Genomic DNA, 23,481 nt, shown 5'->3' on the forward strand with positions numbered 1-23,481 from the left:
CATCTTCAACAATCCAGGGCCTGTGCTGTTGGATAAATGCCAAACTGAGCCTTTTGGTTAGGGTATTATGCAAACATGCAGGTATGGTTATAGGATTGTCTTCGTAACTTCAGGTACTTGCCACCTAATCACTTGAATCCATAAATTGAGACATTGTGCTGTGGCCAGCATCTTACGGCCATACCACCCTGAGCACGCCCGACCTCGTCTGATCTCGGAATTTAAGCAGGGCTGGGCTTGGTTAGTACTTGGATGGGAGACTGCCTGGGAATACCTCGTGCTGTAAGCCTTTGATTTTCATGTCATTGAACCGCTTTTGATCCAGAGAAGGGTTGTATTAAAAGACCAGAAGCAGCTCCCCATTAATGAGGGCACATTAACGACATTGCTTTTGGCTGTTTTCCAATGTCTTGTGCTGCTAGCTGATGCCACCTACACCACACCAGGGCCTGAGTGACCGGCTGGGGCCACTTACACCACATCAGGGCCTGTTGCTCTGGCTGAGGCCACTTACACCACACCAGGGCCTGTGGCTGCTGGCTGAGGCCACCTACACCACACCAGGGCCTTAGTTGCTATTGAGGCCAATTACACCACACCAGGGTATGTGGCTCTTGCTCAGGCCACTTACACCACACCAGGGCCTTAGTTGCTATTGAGGCCAATTACACCACACCAGGGCCTGTGGCTCTTGCTCAGGCCACTCACATCACACCAGGCCCTGCGCTTCTGGCCGAGGCCACCTACACCACACCAGGGCCTTAGTTGCTATTGAGGCCAATTACACCACACAAGGGCATGTGGCTGCTGGCTGAGGCCACCTACTCCACACCAGGGCCTGTGGCTGCTGGCTGAGGCCACTTACACCACACCAGGGCCCTTTTGCTGCTGGCTGAGGCCACTTACACCACACCAGTGCCTGTGGCTTCTGGCTGAGGCGACTTACACCACACCAGGGCCTGTGGCTGCTGGCTGAGGCCACTTACACCACACCAAGGCCTGTGGCTCTTGCGCAGGCCACTCACATCACACCAGGCCCTGCGCTTCTGGCCGAGGCCATCTTCACCAAACCAGGCCCTGTGCTGCTTGCTGTGGCCATGTACAACACACCAGGCCCTGTGCTGGTTCCTGAGGCCATCTTCAACAATCCAGGGCCTGTGCTGTTGGATAAATGCCAAACTGAGCCTTTGGGTTAGGGTATTATGCAAACATGCAGGTATGGTTATAGGATTGTCTTCGTAACTTCAGGTACTTGCCACCTAATCACTTGAATCCATAAATTGAGACATTGTGCTGGAGCCAGCAGCTTACGGCCATACCACCCTGAGCACGCCCGACCTCGTCTGATCTCGGAAGCTAAGCAGGGCTGGGCTTGGTTAGTACTTGGATGGGAGACTGCCTGGGAATACCTGGTGCTGTAAGCCTTTCATTTTCATGTCATTGAACCGCTTTTGATCCAGAGAAGGGGTGTATTAAAAGACCAAAAGCAGCTGCCCATTAATAAGGGCACATTAATCACATTGCTTTTGGCTCTTTTCCAATGTCTTGTGCTGCTAGCTGATGCCACCTACACCACACCAGGGCCTGAGTGACCGGCTGGGGCCACTTACACCACATCAGGGGCTGTGGCTCTGGCTGAGGCCAGTTACACCACACCAGGGCCTGTGGGTTCTGGCTGAGGCGACTTACACCAAACCAGGGCCTGTGGCTGCTGGCTGAGGCCACTTACACCACACCAGGGCCTTAGTTGCTATTGAGGCCAATTACACAACACCATGGTCTGTGGCTCTTGCTCAGGCCACTTACACCACACCAGGGCCTGTGGCACTGGCTGAGGCCACTTACACCACACCAGGGCCTGTGGCTGCTGGCTGAGGCCACTTACACCACACCAGGGCCTGTGGCTGCTGGCTGAGGCCACTTACACCACACCAGGGCCTTAGTTGCTATTGAGGCCAATTACACCACACCATGGTCTGTGGCTCTTGCTCAGGCCACTTACACCACACCAGGGCCTGTGGCACTGGCTGAGGCCACTTACACCACACCAGGGCCTGTGGCTGCTGGCTGAGGCCACTTACACCACACAAGGGCTTGTGGCTGCTGGCTGAGGCCACCTACACCACACCAGGGCCTGTGGCTCTTGCTCAGGCCACTTACACCACACCAGGGCCTGTGGCTCTTGCTCAGGCCACTTACACCACACCAGGGCCTGTGGCTCTTGCTCAGGCCACTCATATCACACCAGGCCCTGTGCTTCTGGCTGAGGCCACTTACACCACACCAGGGCCTGTGGCTGCTGGCTGAGGCCATCTACACCACACCAGGGCCTGTGGCTTCTGGCTGAGGTGACTTACACCACACCAGGGCCTGTGGCTGCTGGCTGAGGCCACTTACACCACACCAGGGCCTGTGGCTCTTGCTCAGGCCACTCACATCACACCAGGCCCTGCGCTTCTGGCCGAGGCCATCTTCACCAAACCAGGCCCTGTGGCTCTTGCTCAGGCCACTTACACCACACCAGGGCCTGTGGCTCTGGCTTAGGCCACTTACACCACACCAGGGCCTGTGGCACTTGCTCAGGCCACTTACACCACACCAGGGCCTGTGGCTGCTGGCTGAGGCCACTTACACCACACCAGGGCCTGTGGCTCTTGCTCAGGCCACTTACACCACACCAGGGCCTGTGGCACTGGCTGAGGCCACTTAGACCACACCAGGGCCTGTGGCTGCTGGCTGAGGCCACTCACACCACACCAGGGCCTGTGGCTGCTAGCTGAGGCCACTTACACCAAACCAGGGCCTGTGGCTGCTTGCTGAGGCCATCTTCACCAAACCAGGCCCTGTGCTGCTTGCTGTGGCCATGTAAAACACACCAGGTCCTGTGCTGGTTCTTGAGGCCATCTTCAACAATCCAGGGCCTGTGCTGTTGGATAAATGCCAAACTGAGCCTTTTGGTTAGGGTATTATGCAAACATGCAGGTATGGTTATAGGATTGTCTTCGTAACTTCAGGTACTTGCCACCTAATCACTTGAATCCATAAATTGAGACATTGTGCTGGGACCAGCAGCTTACGGCCATACCACCCTGAGCACGCCTGACCTCGTCTGATCTCGGAAGCTAAGCAGGGCTGGGCTTGGTTAGTACTTGGATGGGAGACTGCCTGGGAATACCTGGTGCTGTAAGCCTTTCATTTTCATGTCATTGAACCGCTTTTGATCCAGAGAAGGGGTGTATTAAAAGACCAGAAGCAGCTCCCCATTAATGAGGGCACATTAACGACATTGCTTTTGGCTGTTTTCCAATGTCTTGTGCTGCTAGCTGATGCCACCTACACCACACCAGGGCCTGAGTGACCGGCTGGGGCCACTTACACCACATCAGGGCCTGTTGCTCTGGCTGAGGCCACTTACACCACACCAGGGCCTGTGGCTGCTGGCTGAGGCCACCTACACCACACCAGGGCCTTAGTTGCTATTGAGGCCAATTACACCACACCAGGGTATGTGGCTCTTGCTCAGGCCACTTACACCACACCAGGGCCTTAGTTGCTATTGAGGCCAATTACACCACACCAGGGCCTGTGGCTCTTGCTCAGGCCACTCACATCACACCAGGCCCTGCGCTTCTGGCCGAGGCCACCTACACCACACCAGGGCCTTAGTTGCTATTGAGGCCAATTACACCACACCAGGGCCTGTGGCACTGGCTGAGGCCACTTACACCACACCAGGGCCTGTGGCTGCTGGCTGAGGCCACTTACACCACACCAGGGCCTTATTTGCTATTGAGGCCACTTACACCACACCAGGGCCTGTGGCTCTTGCTCAGGCCACTCACATCACACCAGGCCCTGCGCTTCTGGCCGAGGCCATCTTCACCAATCCAGGCCCTGTGCTGCTTGCTGTGGCCATCTTCAACAATCCAGGGCCTGTGCTGTTGGATAAATGCCAAACTGAGCCTTTGGGTTAGGGTATTATGCAAACATGCAGGTATGGTTATAGGATTGTCTTCGTAACTTCAGGTACTTGCCACCTAATCACTTGAATCCATAAATTGAGACATTGTGCTGGGGCCAGCAGCTTACGGCCATACCACCCTGAGCACGCCCGACCTCGTCTGATCTCGGAAGCTAAGCAGGGCTGGGCTTGGTTAGTACTTGGATGGGAGACTGCCTGGGAATACCTGGTGCTGTAAGCCTTTCATTTTCATGTCATTGAACCGCTTTTGATCCAGAGAAGGGGTGTATTAAAAGACCAAAAGCAGCTGCCCATTAATGAGGGCACATTAACGACACTGCTTTTGGCTGTTTTCCAATGTCTTGTGCTGCTAGCTGATGCCACCTACACCACACCAGGGCCAGAGTGACCGGCTGGGGCCACTTACACCACATCAGGGCCTGTGGCTCTGGCTGAGGCCACTTACACCACACCAGGGCCTGTGGCTGCTGGCTTAGGCCACCTACACCACACCAGGGCCTTAGTTGCTATTGAGGCCAATTACACCACACCAGGGCCTGTGGCTGCTGGCTGAGGCCACCTACACCACACCAGGGCCTGTGGCTGCTGGCTGAGGCCACTTACACCACACCAGGGCCCTTTTGCTGCTGGCTGAGGCCACTTACACCACACCAGTGCCTGTGGCTTCTGGCTGAGGCGACTTACACCACACCAGGGCCTGTGGCTGCTGGCTGAGGCCACTTACACCACACCAGGGCCTGTGGCTGCTGGCTGAGGCCACCTACACCACACCAGGGCATTAGTTGCTATTGAGGCCACTTACACCACACCAGGGCCTGTGGCTCTTGCTCAGGCCACTTACACCACACCAGGGCCTGTGGCTGCTGGCTGAGGCCACTTACACCACACCAGGGCCTGTGGCTGCTGGCTGAGGCCACCTACACCACACCAGGGCCTGTGGCTGCTGGCTGAGGCCACCTACACCACACCAGGGCCTGTGGCTGCTGGCTGAGGCCACTTACACCACACCAGTGCCTGTGGCTTATGGCTGAGGCGACTTACACCACACCAGGGCCTGTGGCTGCTGGCTGAGGCCACTTACACCACACCAAGGCCTGTGGCTCTTGCTCAGGCCACTCACATCACACCAGGCCCTGCGCTTCTGGCCGAGGCCATCTTCACCAAACCAGGCCCTGTGCTCCTTGCTGTGGCCATGTACAACACACCAGGCCCTGTGCTTGTTCCTGAGGCCATCTTCAACAATCCAGGGCCTGTGCTGTTGGATAAATGCCAAACTGAGCCTTTGAGTTAGGGTATTATGCAAACATGCAGGTATGGTTATAGCATTGTCTTCGTAACTTCAGGTACTTGCCACCTAATCACTTGAATCCATAAATTGAGACATTGTGCTGGGGCCAGCAGCTTACGGCCATACCACCCTGAGTCCGCCCGACCTCGTCTGATCTCGGAAGCTAAGCAGGGCTGGGCTTGGTTAGTACTTGGATGGGAGACTGCCTGGGAATACCTGGTGCTGTAAGCCTTTGATTTTCATGTCATTGAACCGCTTTTGATCCAGAGAAGGGGTGTATTAAAAGACCAAAAGCAGCTGCCCATTAATGAGGGCACATTAACGACACTGCTTTTGGCTCTTTTCCAATGTCTTGTGCTGCTAGCTGATGCAACCTACACCACACAAGGGCCTGAGTGACCGGCTGGGGCCACTTACACCACATCAGGGCCTGTGGCTCTGGCTGAGGCCACTTTCACCACACCAGGGCCTGTGGCTGCTGGCTGAGGCCACCTACACCACACCAGGGCATTAGTTGCTATTGAGGCCAATTACACCACACCAGGGTCTGTGGCTCTTGCTCAGGCCACTTACACCACACCAGGGCCTGTGGCTCTTGCTCAGGCCACTTACACCACACCAGGGCCTGTGGCTGCTGGCTGAGGCCACCTACACCACGCCAGGGCATTAGTTGCTATTGAGGCCAATTACACCACACCAGGGTCTGTGGCTCTTGCTCAGGCCACTTACACCACACCAGGGCCTTTGGCTCTTGCTCAGGCCACTTACACCACACCAGGGCCTGTGGCTGCTGGCTGAGGCCACTTACACCACACCAGGGCCTGTGGCTGCTGGCTGAGGCCACTTACACCACACCAGGGCCTGTGGCTGGTGGCTGAGGCCACCTACACCACACCAGGGCCTGTGGCTGCTGGCTGAGGCGACTTACACCACACCAGGGCCCTTTTGCTGCTGGCTGAGGCCACTTACACCACACCAGTGCCTGTGGCTTCTGTCTGAGGCGACTTACACCACACCAGGGCCTGTGGCTGCTGGCTGAGGCCAATTACACCACACCAGGGTCTGTGGCTCTTGCTCAGGCCACTTACACCACACCAGGGCCTGTGGCACTGGCTGAGGCCACTTACACCACACCAGGGCCTGTGGCTGCTGGCTGAGGCCACTTACACCACACCAGGGCCTGTGGCTGCTGGCTGAGGCGACTTACACCACACCAGGGCCTGTGGCTGCTGGCTGAGGCCACCTACACCACACCAGGGCCTGTGGCTGCTGGCTGAGGCCACTTACACCACACCAGGGCCTGTGGCTCTTGCTCAGGCCACTCACATCACACCAGGCCCTGCGCTTCTGGCCGAGGCCATCTTCACCAAACCAGGCCCTGTGGCTCTTGCTCAGGCCACTTACACCACACCAGGGCCTGTGGCTCTGGCTTAGGCCACTTACACCACACCAGGGCCTGTGGCACTTGCTCAGGCCACTTACACCACACCAGGGCCTGTGGCTGCTGGCTGAGGCCACTTACACCACACCAGGGCCTGTGGCTCTTGCTCAGGCCACTTACACCACACCAGGGCCTGTGGCACTGGCTGAGGCCACTTAGACCACACCAGGGCCTGTGGCTGCTGGCTGAGGCCACTCACACCACACCAGGGCCTGTGGCTGCTAGCTGAGGCCACTTACACCAAACCAGGGCCTGTGGCTGCTTGCTGAGGCCATCTTCACCAAACCAGGCCCTGTGCTGCTTGCTGTGGCCATGTAAAACACACCAGGTCCTGTGCTGGTTCTTGAGGCCATCTTCAACAATCCAGGGCCTGTGCTGTTGGATAAATGCCAAACTGAGCCTTTTGGTTAGGGTATTATGCAAACATGCAGGTATGGTTATAGGATTGTCTTCGTAACTTCAGGTACTTGCCACCTAATCACTTGAATCCATAAATTGAGACATTGTGCTGGGACCAGCAGCTTACGGCCATACCACCCTGAGCACGCCTGACCTCGTCTGATCTCGGAAGCTAAGCAGGGCTGGTCTTGGTTAGTACTTGGATGGGAGACTGCCTGGGAATACCTGGTGCTGTAAGCCTTTCATTTTCATGTCATTGAACCGCTTTTGATCCAGAGAAGGGGTGTATTAAAAGACCAAAAGCATCTGCCCATTAATGAGGGCACATTAACGACATTGCTTTTGGCTCTTTTCCAATGTCTTGTGCTGCTAGCTGATGCAACCTACACCACACAAGGGCCTGAGGGACCGGCTGGGGCCACTTACACCACATCAGGGCCTGTGGCTGCTGGCTGAGGCCACTTACACCACACCAGGGCCTGTGGCTGCTGGCTGAGGCCACCTACACCACACCAGGGCCTTAGTTGCTATTGAGGCCAATTACACCACACCAGGGTCTGTGGCTCTTGCTCAGGCCACTTACACCACACCAGGGCCTGTGGCACTGGCTGAGGCCACTTACACCACACCAGGGCCTGTGGCTGCTGGCTTAGGCCACCTACACCACACCAGGGCCTTAGTTGCTATTGAGGCCAATTACACCACACAAGGGCCTGTGGCTGCTGGCTGAGGCCACCTACACCACACCAGGGCCTGTGGCTGCTGGCTGAGGCCACTTACACCACACCAGGGCCCTTTTGCTGCTGGCTGAGGCCACTTACACCACACCAGTGTCTGTGGCTTCTGGCTGAGGCGACTTACACCACACCAGGGCCTGTGGCTGCTGGCTGAGGCCACTTACACCACACCAGGGCCTGTGGCTGCTGGCTGAGGCCACCTACACCACACCAGGGCATTAGTTGCTATTGAGGCCAATTACACCACACCAGGGCCTGTGGCTGCTGGCTGAGGCCACTTACACCACACCAAGGCCTGTGGCTCTTGCTCAGGCCACTCACATCACACCAGGCCCTGCGCTTCTGGCCGAGGCCATCTTCACCAAACCAGGCCCTGTGCTCCTTGCTGTGGCCATGTACAACACACCAGGCCCTGTGCTGGTTCCTGAGGCCATCTTCAACAATCCAGGGCCTGTGCTGTTGGATAAATGCCAAACTGAGCCTTTGAGTTAGGGTATTATGCAAACATGCAGGTATGGTTATAGCATTGTCTTCGTAACTTCAGGTACTTGCCACCTAATCACTTGAATCCATAAATTGAGACATTGTGCTGGAGCCAGCAGCTTACGGCCATACCACCCTGAGCACGCCCGACCTCGTCTGATCTCGGAAGCTAAGCAGGGCTGGGCTTGGTTAGTACTTGGATGGGAGACTGCCTGGGAATACCTGGTGCTGTAAGCCTTTCATTTTCATGTCATTGAACCGCTTTTGATCCAGAGAAGGGGTGTATTAAAAGACCAAAAGCAGCTGCCCATTAATAAGGGCACATTAATCACATTGCTTTTGGCTCTTTTCCAATGTCTTGTGCTGCTAGCTGATGCCACCTACACCACACCAGGGCCTGAGTGACCGGCTGGGGCCACTTACACCACATCAGGGGCTGTGGCTCTGGCTGAGGCCAGTTACACCACACCAGGGCCTGTGGGTTCTGGCTGAGGCGACTTACACCAAACCAGGGCCTGTGGCTGCTGGCTGAGGCCACTTACACCACACCAGGGCCTTAGTTGCTATTGAGGCCAATTACACAACACCATGGTCTGTGGCTCTTGCTCAGGCCACTTACACCACACCAGGGCCTGTGGCACTGGCTGAGGCCACTTACACCACACCAGGGCCTGTGGCTGCTGGCTGAGGCCACTTACACCACACCAGGGCCTGTGGCTGCTGGCTGAGGCCACTTACACCACACCAGGGCCTTAGTTGCTATTGAGGCCAATTACACCACACCATGGTCTGTGGCTCTTGCTCAGGCCACTTACACCACACCAGGGCCTGTGGCACTGGCTGAGGCCACTTACACCACACCAGGGCCTGTGGCTGCTGGCTGAGGCCACTTACACCACACAAGGGCTTGTGGCTGCTGGCTGAGGCCACCTACACCACACCAGGGCCTGTGGCTCTTGCTCAGGCCACTTACACCACACCAGGGCCTGTGGCTCTTGCTCAGGCCACTTACACCACACCAGGGCCTGTGGCTCTTGCTCAGGCCACTCATATCACACCAGGCCCTGTGCTTCTGGCTGAGGCCACTTACACCACACCAGGGCCTGTGGCTGCTGGCTGAGGCCATCTACACCACACCAGGGCCTGTGGCTTCTGGCTGAGGTGACTTACACCACACCAGGGCCTGTGGCTGCTGGCTGAGGCCACTTACACCACACCAGGGCCTGTGGCTCTTGCTCAGGCCACTCACATCACACCAGGCCCTGCGCTTCTGGCCGAGGCCATCTTCACCAAACCAGGCCCTGTGGCTCTTGCTCAGGCCACTTACACCACACCAGGGCCTGTGGCTCTGGCTTAGGCCACTTACACCACACCAGGGCCTGTGGCACTTGCTCAGGCCACTTACACCACACCAGGGCCTGTGGCTGCTGGCTGAGGCCACTTACACCACACCAGGGCCTGTGGCTCTTGCTCAGGCCACTTACACCACACCAGGGCCTGTGGCACTGGCTGAGGCCACTTAGACCACACCAGGGCCTGTGGCTGCTGGCTGAGGCCACTCACACCACACCAGGGCCTGTGGCTGCTAGCTGAGGCCACTTACACCAAACCAGGGCCTGTGGCTGCTTGCTGAGGCCATCTTCACCAAACCAGGCCCTGTGCTGCTTGCTGTGGCCATGTAAAACACACCAGGTCCTGTGCTGGTTCTTGAGGCCATCTTCAACAATCCAGGGCCTGTGCTGTTGGATAAATGCCAAACTGAGCCTTTTGGTTAGGGTATTATGCAAACATGCAGGTATGGTTATAGGATTGTCTTCGTAACTTCAGGTACTTGCCACCTAATCGCTTGAATCCATAAATTGAGACATTGTGCTGGGACCAGCAGCTTACGGCCATACCACCCTGAGCACGCCTGACCTCGTCTGATCTCGGAAGCTAAGCAGGGCTGGGCTTGGTTAGTACTTGGATGGGAGACTGCCTGGGAATACCTGGTGCTGTAAGCCTTTCATTTTCATGTCATTGAACCGCTTTTGATCCAGAGAAGGGGTGTATTAAAAGACCAGAAGCAGCTCCCCATTAATGAGGGCACATTAACGACATTGCTTTTGGCTGTTTTCCAATGTCTTGTGCTGCTAGCTGATGCCACCTACACCACACCAGGGCCTGAGTGACCGGCTGGGGCCACTTACACCACATCAGGGCCTGTTGCTCTGGCTGAGGCCACTTACACCACACCAGGGCCTGTGGCTGCTGGCTGAGGCCACCTACACCACACCAGGGCCTTAGTTGCTATTGAGGCCAATTACACCACACCAGGGTATGTGGCTCTTGCTCAGGCCACTTACACCACACCAGGGCCTTAGTTGCTATTGAGGCCAATTACACCACACCAGGGCCTGTGGCTCTTGCTCAGGCCACTCACATCACACCAGGCCCTGCGCTTCTGGCCGAGGCCACCTACACCACACCAGGGCCTTAGTTGCTATTGAGGCCAATTACACCACACCAGGGCCTGTGGCACTGGCTGAGGCCACTTACACCACACCAGGGCCTGTGGCTGCTGGCTGAGGCCACTTACACCACACCAGGGCCTTATTTGCTATTGAGGCCACTTACACCACACCAGGGCCTGTGGCTCTTGCTCAGGCCACTCACATCACACCAGGCCCTGCGCTTCTGGCCGAGGCCATCTTCACCAATCCAGGCCCTGTGCTGCTTGCTGTGGCCATCTTCAACAATCCAGGGCCTGTGCTGTTGGATAAATGCCAAACTGAGCCTTTGGGTTAGGGTATTATGCAAACATGCAGGTATGGTTATAGGATTGTCTTCGTAACTTCAGGTACTTGCCACCTAATCACTTGAATCCATAAATTGAGACATTGTGCTGGGGCCAGCAGCTTACGGCCATACCACCCTGAGCACGCCCGACCTCGTCTGATCTCGGAAGCTAAGCAGGGCTGGGCTTGGTTAGTACTTGGATGGGAGACTGCCTGGGAATACCTGGTGCTGTAAGCCTTTCATTTTCATGTCATTGAACCGCTTTTGATCCAGAGAAGGGGTGTATTAAAAGACCAAAAGCAGCTGCCCATTAATGAGGGCACATTAACGACACTGCTTTTGGCTGTTTTCCAATGTCTTGTGCTGCTAGCTGATGCCACCTACACCACACCAGGGCCAGAGTGACCGGCTGGGGCCACTTACACCACATCAGGGCCTGTGGCTCTGGCTGAGGCCACTTACACCACACCAGGGCCTGTGGCTGCTGGCTTAGGCCACCTACACCACACCAGGGCCTTAGTTGCTATTGAGGCCAATTACACCACACCAGGGCCTGTGGCTGCTGGCTGAGGCCACCTACACCACACCAGGGCCTGTGGCTGCTGGCTGAGGCCACTTACACCACACCAGGGCCCTTTTGCTGCTGGCTGAGGCCACTTACACCACACCAGTGCCTGTGGCTTCTGGCTGAGGCGACTTACACCACACCAGGGCCTGTGGCTGCTGGCTGAGGCCACTTACACCACACCAGGGCCTGTGGCTGCTGGCTGAGGCCACCTACACCACACCAGGGCATTAGTTGCTATTGAGGCCACTTACACCACACCAGGGCCTGTGGCTCTTGCTCAGGCCACTTACACCACACCAGGGCCTGTGGCTGCTGGCTGAGGCCACTTACACCACACCAGGGCCTGTGGCTGCTGGCTGAGGCCACCTACACCACACCAGGGCCTGTGGCTGCTGGCTGAGGCCACCTACACCACACCAGGGCCTGTGGCTGCTGGCTGAGGCCACTTACACCACACCAGTGCCTGTGGCTTATGGCTGAGGCGACTTACACCACACCAGGGCCTGTGGCTGCTGGCTGAGGCCACTTACACCACACCAAGGCCTGTGGCTCTTGCTCAGGCCACTCACATCACACCAGGCCCTGCGCTTCTGGCCGAGGCCATCTTCACCAAACCAGGCCCTGTGCTCCTTGCTGTGGCCATGTACAACACACCAGGCCCTGTGCTTGTTCCTGAGGCCATCTTCAACAATCCAGGGCCTGTGCTGTTGGATAAATGCCAAACTGAGCCTTTGAGTTAGGGTATTATGCAAACATGCAGGTATGGTTATAGCATTGTCTTCGTAACTTCAGGTACTTGCCACCTAATCACTTGAATCCATAAATTGAGACATTGTGCTGGGGCCAGCAGCTTACGGCCATACCACCCTGAGTCCGCCCGACCTCGTCTGATCTCGGAAGCTAAGCAGGGCTGGGCTTGGTTAGTACTTGGATGGGAGACTGCCTGGGAATACCTGGTGCTGTAAGCCTTTGATTTTCATGTCATTGAACCGCTTTTGATCCAGAGAAGGGGTGTATTAAAAGACCAAAAGCAGCTGCCCATTAATGAGGGCACATTAACGACACTGCTTTTGGCTCTTTTCCAATGTCTTGTGCTGCTAGCTGATGCAACCTACACCACACAAGGGCCTGAGTGACCGGCTGGGGCCACTTACACCACATCAGGGCCTGTGGCTCTGGCTGAGGCCACTTTCACCACACCAGGGCCTGTGGCTGCTGGCTGAGGCCACCTACACCACACCAGGGCATTAGTTGCTATTGAGGCCAATTACACCACACCAGGGTCTGTGGCTCTTGCTCAGGCCACTTACACCACACCAGGGCCTGTGGCTCTTGCTCAGGCCACTTACACCACACCAGGGCCTGTGGCTGCTGGCTGAGGCCACCTACACCACGCCAGGGCATTAGTTGCTATTGAGGCCAATTACACCACACCAGGGTCTGTGGCTCTTGCTCAGGCCACTTACACCACACCAGGGCCTTTGGCTCTTGCTCAGGCCACTTACACCACACCAGGGCCTGTGGCTGCTGGCTGAGGCCACTTACACCACACCAGGGCCTGTGGCTGCTGGCTGAGGCCACTTACACCACACCAGGGCCTGTGGCTGGTGGCTGAGGCCACCTACACCACACCAGGGCCTGTGGCTGCTGGCTGAGGCGACTTACACCACACCAGGGCCCTTTTGCTGCTGGCTGAGGCCACTTACACCACACCAGTGCCTGTGGCTTCTGTCTGAGGCGACTTACACCACACCAGGGCCTGTGGCTGCTGGCTGAGGCCACTTACACCACACCAGGGCCTGTGGCACTGGCTGAGGCCACTTACACCACACCAGGGCCTGTGGCTGCTGGCTGAGGCCACTTACACCACACCAGGGCCTGTGGCTGCTGGCTGAGGCGACTTACACCACACCAGGGCCTGTGGCTGCTGGCTGAGGCCACCTACACCACACCAGGGCCTGTGGCTGCTGGCTGAGGCCACTTACACCACACCAGGGCCTGTGGCTCTTGCTCAGGCCACTCACATCACACCAGGCCCTGCGCTTCTGGCCGAGGCCATCTTCACCAAACCAGGCCCTGTGGCTCTTGCTCAGGCCACTTACACCACACCAGGGCCTGTGGCTCTGGCTTAGGCCACTTACACCACACCAGGGCCTGTGGCACTTGCTCAGGCCACTTACACCACACCAGGGCCTGTGGCTGCTGGCTGAGGCCACTTACACCACACCAGGGCCTGTGGCTCTTGCTCAGGCCACTTACACCACACCAGGGCCTGTGGCACTGGCTGAGGCCACTTAGACCACACCAGGGCCTGTGGCTGCTGGCTGAGGCCACTCACACCACACCAGGGCCTGTGGCTGCTAGCTGAGGCCACTTACACCAAACCAGGGCCTGTGGCTGCTTGCTGAGGCCATCTTCACCAAACCAGGCCCTGTGCTGCTTGCTGTGGCCATGTAAAACACACCAGGTCCTGTGCTGGTTCTTGAGGCCATCTTCAACAATCCAGGGCCTGTGCTGTTGGATAAATGCCAAACTGAGCCTTTTGGTTAGGGTATTATGCAAACATGCAGGTATGGTTATAGGATTGTCTTCGTAACTTCAGGTACTTGCCACCTAATCACTTGAATCCATAAATTGAGACATTGTGCTGGGACCAGCAGCTTACGGCCATACCACCCTGAGCACGCCTGACCTCGTCTGATCTCGGAAGCTAAGCAGGGCTGGTCTTGGTTAGTACTTGGATGGGAGACTGCCTGGGAATACCTGGTGCTGTAAGCCTTTCATTTTCATGTCATTGAACCGCTTTTGATCCAGAGAAGGGGTGTATTAAAAGACCAAAAGCATCTGCCCATTAATGAGGGCACATTAACGACATTGCTTTTGGCTCTTTTCCAATGTCTTGTGCTGCTAGCTGATGCAACCTACACCACACAAGGGCCTGAGGGACCGGCTGGGGCCACTTACACCACATCAGGGCCTGTGGCTGCTGGCTGAGGCCACTTACACCACACCAGGGCCTGTGGCTGCTGGCTGAGGCCACCTACACCACACCAGGGCCTTAGTTGCTATTGAGGCCAATTACACCACACCAGGGTCTGTGGCTCTTGCTCAGGCCACTTACACCACACCAGGGCCTGTGGCACTGGCTGAGGCCACTTACACCACACCAGGGCCTGTGGCTGCTGGCTTAGGCCACCTACACCACACCAGGGCCTTAGTTGCTATTGAGGCCAATTACACCACACAAGGGCCTGTGGCTGCTGGCTGAGGCCACCTACACCACACCAGGGCCTGTGGCTGCTGGCTGAGGCCACTTACACCACACCAGTGTCTGTGGCTTCTGGCTGAGGCGACTTACACCACACCAGTGTCTGTGGCTTCTGGCTGAGGCGACTTACACCACACCAGGGCCTGTGGCTGCTGGCTGAGGCCACTTACACCACACCAGGGCCTGTGGCTGCTGGCTGAGGCGACTTACACCACACCAGGGCCTGTGGCTTCTGGCTGAGGCGACTTACACCACACCAGGGCCTGTGGCTGCTGGCTGAGGCCACCTACACCACACCAGGGCATTAGTTGCTATTGAGGCCAATTACACCACACCAGGGCCTGTGGCTGCTGGCTGAGGCCACTTACACCACACCAAGGCCTGTGGCTCTTGCTCAGGCCACTCACATCACACCAGGCCCTGCGCTTCTGGCCGAGGCCATCTTCACCAAACCAGGCCCTGTGCTCCTTGCTGTGGCCATGTACAACACACCAGGCCCTGTGCTGGTTCCTGAGGCCATCTTCAACAATCCAGGGCCTGTGCTGTTGGATAAATGCCAAACTGAGCCTTTGAGTTAGGGTATTATGCAAACATGCAGGTATGGTTATAGCATTGTCTTCGTAACTTCAGGTACTTGCCACCTAATCACTTGAATCCATAAATTGAGACATTGTGCTGGGGCCAGCAGCTTACGGCCATACCACCCTGAGCACGCCCGACCTCGTCTGATCTCGGAAGCTAAGCAGGGCTGGGCTTGGTTAGTACTTGGATGGGAGACTGCCTGGGAATACCTGGTGCTGTAAGCCTTTCATTTTCATGTCATTGAACCGCTTTTGATCCAGAGAAGGGGTGTATTAAAAGACCAAAAGCAGCTGCCCATTAATGAGGGCACATTAACGACACTGCTTTTGGCTCTTTTCCAATGTCTTGTGCTGCTAGCTGATGCAACCTACACCACACAAGGGCCTGAGTGACCGGCTGGGGCCATTTACACCACATCAGGGCCTGTGGCTCTGGCTGAGGCCACTTTCACCACACCAGGGCCTGTGGCTGCTGGCTGAGGCCACCTACACCACACCAGGGCATTAGTTGCTATTGAGGCCAATTACACCACACCAGGGTCTGTGGCTCTTGCTCAGGCCACTTACACCACACCAGGGCCTGTGGCTGCTGGCTGAGGCCACCTACACCACGCCAGGGCATTAGTTGCTATTGAGGCCAATTACACCACACCAGGGTCTGTGGCTCTTGCTCAGGCCACTTACACCACACCAGGGCCTTTGGCTCTTGCTCAGGCCACTTACACCACACCAGGGCCTGTGGCACTGGCTGAGGCCACTTACACCACACCAGGGCCTGTGGCTGCTGGCTGAGGCCACTTACACCACACCAGGGCCTGTGGCTGCTGGCTGAGGCCACTTACACCACACCAGGGCCTGTGGCTGGTGGCTGAGGCCACCTACACCACACCAGGGCCTGTGGCTGCTGGCTGAGGCGACTTACACCACACCAGGGCCCTTTTGCTGCTGGCTGAGGCCACTTACACCACACCAGTGCCTGTGGCTTCTGTCTGAGGCGACTTACACCACACCAGGGCCTGTGGCTGCTGGCTGAGGCCAATTACACCACACCAGGGTCTGTGGCTCTTGCTCAGGCCACTTACACCACACCAGGGCCTGTGGCACTGGCTGAGGCCACTTACACCACACCAGGGCCTGTGGCTGCTGGCTGAGGCCACTTACACCACACCAGGGCCTGTGGCTGCTGGCTGAGGCGACTTACACCACACCAGGGCCTGTGGCTGCTGGCTGAGGCCACCTACACCACACCAGGGCCTGTGGCTGCTGGCTGAGGCGACTTATACCACACCAGGGCCCTTTTGCTGCTGGCTGAGGCCACTTACACCACACCAGTGCCTGTGGCTTCTGGCTGAGGCGACTTACACCACACCAGGGCCTGTGGCTCTTGCTCAGGCCACTTACACCACACCAAGGCCTGTGGCTCTTGCTCAGGCCACTCACATAACACCAGGCCCTGCGCTTCTGGCCGAGGCCATCTTCACCAATCCAGGCCCTGTGCTGCTTGCTGTGGCCATCTTCAACAATCCAGGGCCTGTGCTGTTGGATAAATGCCAAACTGAGCCTTTGGGTTAGGGTATTATGCAAACATGCAGGTATGGTTATAGGATTGTCTTCGTAACTTCAGGTACTTGCCACCTAATCACTTGAATCCATAAATTGAGACATTGTGCTGGGGCCAGCAGCTTACGGCCATACCACCCTGAGCACGCCCGACCTCGTCTGATCTCGGAAGCTAAGCAGGGCTGGGCTTGGTTAGTACTTGGATGGGAGACTGCCTGGGAATACCTGGTGCTGTAAGCCTTTCATTTTCATGTCATTGAACCGCTTTTGATCCAGAGAAGGGGTGTATTAAAAGACCAAAAGCAGCTGCCCATTAATGAGGGCACATTAACGACACTGCTTTTGGCTCTTTTCCAATGTCTTGTGCTGCTAGCTGATGCCACCTACACCACACCAGGGCCAGAGTGACCGGCTGGGGCCACTTACACCACATCAGGGCCTGTGGCTCTGGCTGAGGCCACTTACACCACACCAGGGCCTGTGGCTGCTGGCTGAGGCCAGTTACACCACACCAGAGCCTGTGGCTGCTGGCTAAAGCCACTTACACCACACCAGGGCCTTAGTTGCTATTGAGGCCACTTACACCACACCAGGGCCTGTGGCTGCTGGCTGAGGCCACCTACACCACACCAGGGCCTGTGGCTGCTGGCTGAGGCCACTTACACCACACCAGGGCCTGTGGCTGCTGGCTGAAGCCACTTACACCACACCAGGGCCTTAGTTGCTATTGAGGCCACTTACACCACACCAGGGCCTGTGGCTGCTGGCTGAGGCCACCTACACCACACCAGGGCCCTTTTGCTGCTGGCTGAGGCCACTTACACCACACCAGTGCCTGTGGCTTCTGGCTGAGGCCACTTACACCACACCAGGGCCTGTGGCTGCTGGCTGAGGCCACTTACACCACACCAGGGCCTGTGGCTCTTGCTCAGGCCACTTACACCACACCAGGGCCTGTGGCACTGGCTGAGGCCACTTACACCACACCAGGGCCTGTGGCTGCTGGCTGAGGCCACTTACACCACACAAGGGCTTGTGGCTGCTGGCTGAGGCCACCTACACCACACCAGGGCCTGTGGCTGCTGGCTGAGGCCACCTACACCACACCAGGGCCTGTGGCTCTTGCTCAGGCCACTTACACCACACCAGGGCCTGTGGCTCTTGCTCAGGCCACTTACACCACACCAGGGCCTGTGGCTGCTTGCTGAGGCCACTTACACCACACCAGGGCCTGTGGCTTCTGGCTGAGGCCACTTACACCACACCAGGGCCTGTGGCTGGTGGCTGAGGCCAATTACACCACACCAGGGTCTGTGGCTCTTGCTCAGGCCACTTACACCACACCAGGGCCTGTGGCACTGGCTGAGGCCACTTACACCACACCAGGGCCTGTGGCTGCTGGCTGAGGCCACTTACACCACACCAGGGCCTGTGGCTGCTGGCTGAGGCCACTTACACCACACCAGGGCCTGTGGCTGCTGGCTGAGGCCACCTACACCACACCAGGGCCTGTGGCTGCTGGCTGAGGCGACTTACACCACACCAGGGCCCTTTTGCTGCTGGCTGAGGCCACTTACACCACACAAGGGCTTGTGGCTGCTGGCTGAGGCCACCTACACCACACCAGGGCCTGTGGCTGCTGGCTGAGGCCACCTACACCACACCAGGGCCTGTGGCTCTTGCTCAGGCCACTTACACCACACCAGGGCCTGTGGCTCTTCCTCAGGCCACTTACACCACACCAGGGCCTGTGGCTCTTGCTCAGGCCACTCATATCACACCAGGCCCTGTGCTTCTGACTGAGGCCATCTTCACCAAACCAGGCCCTGTGCTGCTTGCTGTGGCCATGTACAACACACCAGGCCCTGTGCTGTTTCCTGAGGCCATCTTCAACAATCCAGGGCCTGTGCTGTTGGATAAATGCCAAACTGAGCCTTTGGGTTAGGGTATTATGCAAACATGCAGGTATGGTTATAGGATTGTCTTCGTAACTTCAGGTACTTGCCACCTAATCACTTGAATCCATAAATTGAGACATTGTGCTGGGGCCCAGCAGCTTACGGCCATACCACCCTGAGCACGCCCGACCTCGTCTGATCTCGGAAGCTAAGCAGGGCTGGCCTTGGTTAGTACTTGGATGGGAGACTGCCTGGGAATACCTGGTGCTGTAAGCCTTTCATTTTCATGTCATTGAACCGCTTTTGATCCAGAGAAGGGGTGTATTAAAAGACCAAAAGCAGCTGCCCATTAATAAGGGCACATTAATCACATTGCTTTTGGCTCTTTTCCAATGTCTTGTGCTGCTAGCTGATGCCACCTACACCACACCAGGGCCTGAGTGACCGGCTGGGGCCACTTACACCACATCAGGGGCTGTGGCTCTGGCTGAGGCCAGTTACACCACACCAGGGCCTGTGGGTTCTGGCTGAGGCGACTTACACCAAACCAGGGCCTGTGGCTGCTGGCTGAGGCCACTTACACCACACCAGGGCCTTAGTTGCTATTGAGGCCAATTACACCACACCATGGTCTGTGGCTCTTGCTCAGGCCACTTACACCACACCAGGGCCTGTGGCACTGGCTGAGGCCACTTACACCACACCAGGGCCTGTGGCTGCTGGCTGAGGCCACTTACACCACACCAGGGCCTGTGGCTGCTGGCTGAGGCCACTTACACCACACCAGGGCCTTAGTTGCTATTGAGGCCAATTACACCACACCATGGTCTGTGGCTCTTGCTCAGGCCACTTACACCACACCAGGGCCTGTGGCACTGGCTGAGGCCACTTACACCACACCAGGGCCTGTGGCTGCTGGCTGAGGCCACTTACACCACACAAGGGCTTGTGGCTGCTGGCTGAGGCCACCTACACCACACCAGGGCCTGTGGCTCTTGCTCAGGCCACTTACACCACACCAGGGCCTGTGGCTCTTGCTCAGGCCACTTACACCACACCAGGGCCTGTGGCTCTTGCTCAGGCCACTCATATCACACCAGGCCCTGTGCTTCTGGCTGAGGCCACTTACACCACACCAGGGCCTGTGGCTTCTGGCTGAGGCGACTTACACCACACCAGGGCCTGTGGCTGCTGGCTGAGGCCACTTACACCACACCAGGGCCTGTGGCTCTTGCTCAGGCCACTCACATCACACCAGGCCCTGCGCTTCTGGCCGAGGCCATCTTCACCAAACCAGGCCCTGTGGCTCTTGCTCAGGCCACTTACACCACACCAGGGCCTGTGGCTCTGGCTTAGGCCACTTACACCACACCAGGGCCTGTGGCTGCTGGCTGAGGCCACTTACACCACACCAGGGCCTGTGGCTGCTGGCTGAGGCCACTTACACCACACCAGGGCCTGTGGCTCTTGCTCAGGCCACTTACACCACACCAGGGCCTGTGGCTGCTGGCTGAGGCCACTTACACCACACCAGGGCCTGTGGCTCTTGCTCAGGCCACTTACACCACACCAGGGCCTGTGGCACTGGCTGAGGCCACTTAGACCACACCAGGGCCTGTGGCTGCTGGCTGAGGCCACTCACACCACACCAGGGCCTGTGGCTGCTAGCTGAGGCCACTTACACCAAACCAGGGCCTGTGGCTGCTTGCTGAGGCCATCTTCAACAATCCAGGGCCTGTGCTGTTGGATAAATGCCAAACTGAGCCTTTTGGTTAGGGTATTATGCAAACATGCAGGTATGGTTATAGGATTGTCTTCGTAACTTCAGGTACTTGCCACCTAATCACTTGAATCCATAAATTGAGACATTGTGCTGTGGCCAGCAGCTTACGGCCATACCACCCTGAGCACGCCCGACCTCGTCTGATCTCGGAATTTAAGCAGGGCTGGGCTTGGTTAGTACTTGGATGGGAGACTGCCTGGGAATACCTGGTGCTGTAAGCCTTTGATTTTCATGTCATTGAACCGCTTTTGATCCAGAGAAGGGTTGTATTAAAAGACCAGAAGCAGCTCCCCATTAATGAGGGCACATTAACGACATTGCTTTTGGCTGTTTTCCAATGTCTTGTGCTGCTAGCTGATGCCACCTACACCACACCAGGGCCTGAGTGACCGGCTGGGGCCACTTACACCACATCAGGGCCTGTGGCTCTGGCTGAGGCCACATACACCACACCAGGGCCTGTGGCTGCTGGCTGAGGCCATCTACACCACACCAGGGCCTTAGTTGCTATTGAGGCCAATTACACCACACCAGGGTATGTGGCTCTTGCTCAGGCCACTTACACCACACCAGGGCCTTAGTTGCTATTGAGGCCAATTACACCACACCAGGGCCTGTGGCTCTTGCTCAGGCCACTCACATCACACCAGGCCCTGCGCTTCTGGCCGAGGCCACCTACACCACACCAGGGCCTTAGTTGCTATTGAGGCCAATTACACCACACAAGGGCATGTGGCTGCTGGCTGAGGCCACCTACTCCACACCAGGGCCTGTGGCTGCTGGCTGAGGCCACTTACACCACACCAGGGCCCTTTTGCTGCTGGCTGAGGCCACTTACACCACACCAGTGCCTGTGGCTTCTGGCTGAGGCGACTTACACCACACCAGGGCCTGTGGCTGCTGGCTGAGGCCACTTACACCACACCAGGGCCTGTGGCTCTTGCGCAGGCCACTCACATCACACCAGGCCCTGCGCTTCTGGCCGAGGCCATCTTCACCAAACCAGGCCCTGTGCTGCTTGCTGTGGCCATGTACAACACACCAGGCCCTGTGCTGGTTCCTGAGGCCATCTTCAACAATCCAGGGCCTGTGCTGTTGGATAAATGCCAAACTGAGCCTTTGGGTTAGGGTATTATGCAAACATGCAGGTATGGTTATAGGATTGTCTTCGTAACTTCAGGTACTTGCCACCTAATCACTTGAATCCATAAATTGAGACATTGTGCTGGAGCCAGCAGCTTACGGCCATACCACCCTGAGCACGCCCGACCTCGTCTGATCTCGGAAGCTAAGCAGGGCTGGGCTTGGTTAGTACTTGGATGGGAGACTGCCTGGGAATACCTGGTGCTGTAAGCCTTTCATTTTCATGTCATTGAACCGCTTTTGATCCAGAGAAGGGGTGTATTAAAAGACCAAAAGCAGCTGCCCATTAATAAGGGCACATTAATCACATTGCTTTTGGCTCTTTTCCAATGTCTTGTGCTGCTAGCTGATGCCACCTACACCACACCAGGGCCTGAGTGACCGGCTGGGGCCACTTACACCACATCAGGGGCTGTGGCTCTGGCTGAGGCCAGTTACACCACACCAGGGCCTGTGGGTTCTGGCTGAGGCGACTTACACCAAACCAGGGCCTGTGGCTGCTGGCTGAGGCCACTTACACCACACCAGGGCCTTAGTTGCTATTGAGGCCAATTACACAACACCATGGTCTGTGGCTCTTGCTCAGGCCACTTACACCACACCAGGGCCTGTGGCACTGGCTGAGGCCACTTACACCACACCAGGGCCTGTGGCTGCTGGCTGAGGCCACTTACACCACACCAGGGCCTGTGGCTGCTGGCTGAGGCCACTTACACCACACCAGGGCCTTAGTTGCTATTGAGGCCAATTACACCACACCATGGTCTGTGGCTCTTGCTCAGGCCACTTACACCACACCAGGGCCTGTGGCACTGGCTGAGGCCACTTACACCACACCAGGGCCTGTGGCTGCTGGCTGAGGCCACTTACACCACACAAGGGCTTGTGGCTGCTGGCTGAGGCCACCTACACCACACCAGGGCCTGTGGCTCTTGCTCAGGCCACTTACACCACACCAGGGCCTGTGGCTCTTGCTCAGGCCACTTACACCACACCGGGGCCTGTGGCTCTTGCTCAGGCCACTCATATCACACCAGGCCCTGTGCTTCTGGCTGAGGCCACTTACACCACACCAGGGCCTGTGGCTGCTGGCTGAGGCGACTTACACCACACCAGGGCCTGTGGCTGCTGGCTGAGGCCACCTACACCACACCAGGGCCTGTGGCTGCTGGCTGAGGCCACTTACACCACACCAGGGCCTGTGGCTCTTGCTCAGGCCACTCACATCACACCAGGCCCTGCGCTTCTGGCCGAGGCCATCTTCACCAAACCAGGCCCTGTGGCTCTTGCTCAGGCCACTTACACCACACCAGGGCCTGTGGCTCTGGCTTAGGCCACTTACACCACACCAGGGCCTGTGGCTGCTGGCTGAGGCCACTTACACCACACCAGGGCCTGTGGCTGCTGGCTGAGGCGACTTACACCACACCAGGGCCTGTGGCTGCTGGCTGAGGCCACCTACACCACACCAGGGCCTGTGGCTGCTGGCTGAGGCCACTTACACCACACCAGGGCCTGTGGCTCTTGCTCAGGCCACTCACATCACACCAGGCCCTGCGCTTCTGGCCGAGG

At 57.4% G+C, this 23,481-nt stretch overlaps 12 non-coding genes and 4 pseudogenes across 12 annotated transcripts; all 16 read left to right on the forward strand.

The window, feature by feature from the left end:
* Nucleotides 1-170: 170 nt before the first annotated feature.
* LOC147329133 (5S ribosomal RNA) lies at nt 171-289 on the forward strand (annotated as a pseudogene).
* Nucleotides 290-1,305: 1,016 nt separating this feature from the next.
* LOC147329134 (5S ribosomal RNA) lies at nt 1,306-1,424 on the forward strand. The gene has a single exon (XR_015129387.1). It is a non-coding gene; the product is annotated as a 5S ribosomal RNA (ribosomal RNA).
* A 1,647-nt stretch (nt 1,425-3,071) lies between these two features.
* LOC147329135 (5S ribosomal RNA) lies at nt 3,072-3,190 on the forward strand. Its single transcript, XR_015129626.1, has one exon. It is a non-coding gene; the product is annotated as a 5S ribosomal RNA (ribosomal RNA).
* An 893-nt stretch (nt 3,191-4,083) lies between these two features.
* LOC147329136 (5S ribosomal RNA) lies at nt 4,084-4,202 on the forward strand. Its single transcript, XR_015129388.1, has one exon. It is a non-coding gene; the product is annotated as a 5S ribosomal RNA (ribosomal RNA).
* Nucleotides 4,203-5,382: 1,180 nt separating this feature from the next.
* LOC147329137 (5S ribosomal RNA) lies at nt 5,383-5,501 on the forward strand. Its single transcript, XR_015129609.1, has one exon. It is a non-coding gene; the product is annotated as a 5S ribosomal RNA (ribosomal RNA).
* A 1,730-nt stretch (nt 5,502-7,231) lies between these two features.
* On the forward strand, nt 7,232-7,350 carry LOC147329138 (5S ribosomal RNA; annotated as a pseudogene).
* Nucleotides 7,351-8,448: 1,098 nt separating this feature from the next.
* LOC147329139 (5S ribosomal RNA) lies at nt 8,449-8,567 on the forward strand. The gene has a single exon (XR_015129389.1). It is a non-coding gene; the product is annotated as a 5S ribosomal RNA (ribosomal RNA).
* Nucleotides 8,568-10,214: 1,647 nt separating this feature from the next.
* Nucleotides 10,215-10,333, forward strand: LOC147329140 (5S ribosomal RNA). Its single transcript, XR_015129627.1, has one exon. It is a non-coding gene; the product is annotated as a 5S ribosomal RNA (ribosomal RNA).
* Nucleotides 10,334-11,226: 893 nt separating this feature from the next.
* On the forward strand, nt 11,227-11,345 carry LOC147329141 (5S ribosomal RNA). The gene has a single exon (XR_015129391.1). It is a non-coding gene; the product is annotated as a 5S ribosomal RNA (ribosomal RNA).
* Nucleotides 11,346-12,525: 1,180 nt separating this feature from the next.
* On the forward strand, nt 12,526-12,644 carry LOC147329142 (5S ribosomal RNA). Its single transcript, XR_015129610.1, has one exon. It is a non-coding gene; the product is annotated as a 5S ribosomal RNA (ribosomal RNA).
* A 1,691-nt stretch (nt 12,645-14,335) lies between these two features.
* Nucleotides 14,336-14,454, forward strand: LOC147329143 (5S ribosomal RNA; annotated as a pseudogene).
* A 1,177-nt stretch (nt 14,455-15,631) lies between these two features.
* LOC147329144 (5S ribosomal RNA) lies at nt 15,632-15,750 on the forward strand. The gene has a single exon (XR_015129392.1). It is a non-coding gene; the product is annotated as a 5S ribosomal RNA (ribosomal RNA).
* A 1,456-nt stretch (nt 15,751-17,206) lies between these two features.
* On the forward strand, nt 17,207-17,325 carry LOC147329145 (5S ribosomal RNA). The gene has a single exon (XR_015129393.1). It is a non-coding gene; the product is annotated as a 5S ribosomal RNA (ribosomal RNA).
* A 1,815-nt stretch (nt 17,326-19,140) lies between these two features.
* LOC147329146 (5S ribosomal RNA) lies at nt 19,141-19,259 on the forward strand (annotated as a pseudogene).
* A 1,609-nt stretch (nt 19,260-20,868) lies between these two features.
* LOC147329147 (5S ribosomal RNA) lies at nt 20,869-20,987 on the forward strand. Its single transcript, XR_015129696.1, has one exon. It is a non-coding gene; the product is annotated as a 5S ribosomal RNA (ribosomal RNA).
* A 1,016-nt stretch (nt 20,988-22,003) lies between these two features.
* On the forward strand, nt 22,004-22,122 carry LOC147329148 (5S ribosomal RNA). Its single transcript, XR_015129394.1, has one exon. It is a non-coding gene; the product is annotated as a 5S ribosomal RNA (ribosomal RNA).
* The last annotated feature ends 1,359 nt before the right edge of the window (nt 22,123-23,481 follow it).

Source organism: Aulonocara sp. 'chitande type north' Nkhata Bay, linkage group LG5, assembly GCF_057382095.1.
Source record: "Aulonocara sp. 'chitande type north' Nkhata Bay isolate Kocher_YH1m ecotype deep benthic linkage group LG5, A_spYH_male_GT1.1, whole genome shotgun sequence".
NCBI lineage: Eukaryota > Metazoa > Chordata > Actinopteri > Cichliformes > Cichlidae > Aulonocara > Aulonocara sp. 'chitande type north' Nkhata Bay.